This window comes from Zingiber officinale, chromosome 1B (genome assembly GCF_018446385.1).
Source record: "Zingiber officinale cultivar Zhangliang chromosome 1B, Zo_v1.1, whole genome shotgun sequence".
Lineage (NCBI taxonomy): Eukaryota > Viridiplantae > Streptophyta > Magnoliopsida > Zingiberales > Zingiberaceae > Zingiber > Zingiber officinale.
The window spans coordinates 8,609,592-8,613,506 of NC_055986.1; positions in this window are offsets into that span (position 1 = coordinate 8,609,592).

Sequence of the window (3,915 nt, forward strand, 5' to 3'; positions counted from 1 at the left end):
TTGTGGGCTTCTTGATCACCCACATGTTCCATTTTGTTAAATAATCTAGCCACTATGATGCTTTGGATTGTTGTTGAAAGTTTCAGTTATCCTGTGTGATGTCATGAGTATTAGAAATCTCCACGTGTACAACGAAGGTCAATGGTCTTGTTAAGATGGAGGTCAAAATCAAGATGTGTCAACATGATCGACCTTGCTCATCTCCAACTCGGCTCTACCGACCAGATACTCAGCTCCTCTCCGCTCACCATTGTTTATTGGACGCTCAGCTCCTCTCTGCTCAGCCTCACCGACTGAATGTTCGACTCATCTTCGATCAGCCCCACTGCTCGGATGCTCCAACTAATCACCTCGGCTCCGATTTGACGCCCTTGACACACCAAACCCTCCAGCCTAATTATCCCGACTGATCAAGAGCAAGTGGAGCAACATGTAGTTTATCAGGGCACGTAGAACAGTATGGTCGACATGATCTTGTACCGTACAAGACATAAGTGATGGAAACTTCCTATACGGCAATGGGACACTTTCTTTGCAGTGAATATGCTGACATCCTACTCCTTCTACACTAAATAAAAGGAGCTTGCTCTCGTGGCTCACATTCACAATTTTACACATTTAATTCTATGCACTATTTATCTTGTCTATTTCTCCTCTATCAAAGACTGCCTCGAGCGTTAGAGTAGTTGAGCCTCGGACATCTCCTTACTTCTATGCTAACCATCTTCTTCTTTCTCTCTTTCTTGCAAACTTCGAAGGCTCTCCTTGTAATTGACCCCCTTCTATTTAGTATACGACGACTTTGCCAACACAATTGATAGTTCATCAATGGTTTATCCGTCGATGGTCTCAGGTAGAAACACAGTATATTCAAGTATTTATTTATTTTTTCCTTGTTGGGAAATATGTGTATTAGATGGGTATTAGGCATCACTTAGAGTTGCAATATTTTTTTCCTATGGTTGTCATTGTGAATATGTTGTTGGAGTTGGTGTTGGTGCAATCAGAATAATTATATAATATTGCTTTAACGAAATCGAGGTTAGAGTTGGACTTAATCTCTTCAAGACGAATTTACATAATACATTATGCTCACGGAATACGACAATCCTCTCCCAAGATACAATGACTTTATCTTACGATAGGAACACTCTAAATCATAAGACTTTCGAACCAAAGAAGCTTTTCGAACTCTCCAAATGCAAGTATGAAATGCAATGCTTGTTTTACTTTGAATTGGAATGAAAATGAGAATGTGAAGGATCTTATATATACAAAATGAAAGGGTATAAGAACATCTTGGTTCAATTAGATCACATCCATCCAAGTTGAATTGGATGATCTAGATTACATTCCTTCCCAAGGGACATAATACCTCTTCATTAGATGCCTTCTTTTTTTGAAATCAATAATTCAAATTGAATCAATGAAGAGGCACTTAAACCTTTCAAGTTGGATGAACAAGATTTGTTAATATTGATCCAATGGTCTAGATTTAATTTCTCATGCACATTAAATTTCCAACAATACCTCCCCCATATGAATTAAAAATTAATGCATGCATGTTATCACTTAAGGAGAGTTCAATCAAAAGATTATTGCATCAGAAGAGGTAGCTTGTGACTTTGAACCTTCTATAATAGAGTATTATCAGATTTACTAGACTGCTTAGTGAACGCGATATCTTGAATTACTCAACCGTTCGTATAAACCAAGACAATGGTACCTATACAATAACATTTCTCACTTCTTTAGAGTTCTCACTATTTTATCCGTTTTGGTCATAGACAACATTTTAGATTCATAAGTAATTTTATTGAAGTGACCCGTCTTCACACTTATACAGGTGATCTCCTATAAAGAGTATCCCTGTTAAAAGTTTATAACTTAACCTCACTATATATTGTAAGTAGCACTTTTCCATTCTAGGGATAAGAGGGGAACTAGTCCAAGTACTTACACGAACTTTCATAATTTTATTGTCCCATTGAACCAAAATCATGGGATCTCTGGTCAACAAGATTGGGTTACCACTTTAAATGTTCTTGTTTGTAGATTTTTAACCTTTTGATGTGCAGTATATTTGATCTTTATTCAAACATTTTATAAACATGGATCCGTCAAGTTATCTTTCAATTTGACATAATCGATAGAGATAACTCCGTTAGAGATATATTGCCTAGTGGTATTGTGTTATCGATGAATATGTCATGATTTACCATTATAAATGCTATTTTATGCCCTTGTAATTACCAATTGATCATCACAATGTATTATCATGGTAGGCACTGTGTTTTCTCAACATAAGATATCTTCTAAGAGGTTTTAAAGTCATTCAACCTCTTCTGCGACTTTATCTAAGGTTATAAACCCATATTACATGGTTGATTGAGCTATGTGTTGGAGTGTATACTGAAAGCCTAAGCTTTGTAAACATTCATTATGAATAAAGAATCACATTTGGTCTAATTATCTACATTTGTTTTGTAATTGCTCATTTAATTTATATTGTAGATAACATAGTATGTGGTGTCACATACAGAAGATGATGTTATCAGTACCTTATAAATTATAAACAGTAGCTCACGACCAGAATGGAAAGGAACAAACCATTAGAAGGTCGTAGTGTAATTAGGTATTAGTTTATCTTGACTATATAATTACACTAGTACACTCAGAGTGTATTGAGTAGGACCATTTGAGGTCGTTCCTTTTATACTGACTTTATAAAGGAACAAAGACCTCAGTTATTATAGAAGTGTGTGCTCTTAATCCTAATATAATAACAAGCACATATGTTTGATATTTATTTCTTTAATTTATCAATGGGTGAGATTTAGTTCGATGAATCAATAAACCCGATAAAATTGGGAAATGGTATCACTCATAGTGTGTGTTGTTGATTATAGAAGGAAACTGTGTCCTAGTGATACTAGGTTGATAATGTCCTCAAGAGGAGCTCATAAAGATTGTCATGTTAAACCCTCGGTGGACTTAGTCCGACATGATAATAAGGTTAAGTGGTACTACTCTTGGACTTAGATATTAATTAAATGAGTTGTCAGTAACTCACTTAATTAGTGGACATTCGATATCTTAAACACAGGGAGACTAACACACTCATAATAAGAAGGAGCCCAAAAATGTAATTTGGGATTGGTGCGGTAGTTCAATGATAGTTCTCTAGTGGAATGAATTATCATTGATAAAATTAAGTTGTGTGCACGGGATGCTTAATTTTATCGGGAGACCAAAACCAATTCCTCCTCTCGGTCCCTATCGTAGCCTCTTATTTATAGAGTACTATACCCATATATACCCACCTTCTATACCCACCTAAAGGGGGGCCGGCCAAGCTAGCTTGGGAACCAAGCTAGTAGGGTTGGCCATAATTAAATAAAAAAGAAATTTAATTTTAGATTTTATTATTATGTGGAAGATATAATTTAAAGAGAATTAAAATTAAAATATCTCTCTTGTAAAAGATTTACAAAAGATTAAAGAAAGAGATTAGATCTCTTTCCTTATTTGTAGATTGGAGAGATTTTTTATTTTCTCTTTAAAATTATTCACATGTTAATAAAATTAAAATTATAGATATTTCCTTTTATTAACCATGAAGAGATTTTTAAAGAGAAATTTTATTTTTTAAAATTTCCGGAAACAAATAAGGAAAGTTTTAATTGTTGATTAAAACTTGTCCAATTTGCTTCCTCTTGATGTGGCCGACCATTAGAGTTTATTTGGGAAATTTTATTTTATTTTTCTCAAATAAATCATGTCAAGGAAATTAAGGAAATTTTATTGTAATTAAATTTCCTAATTTGCTAGGCCAAGGAATATAAAAGAAGGGGTGAGGGTGCCTTCACAAGACACAACCTCTATTGTTTTCTCTCCCTTTCTCCTTGGTGTTGT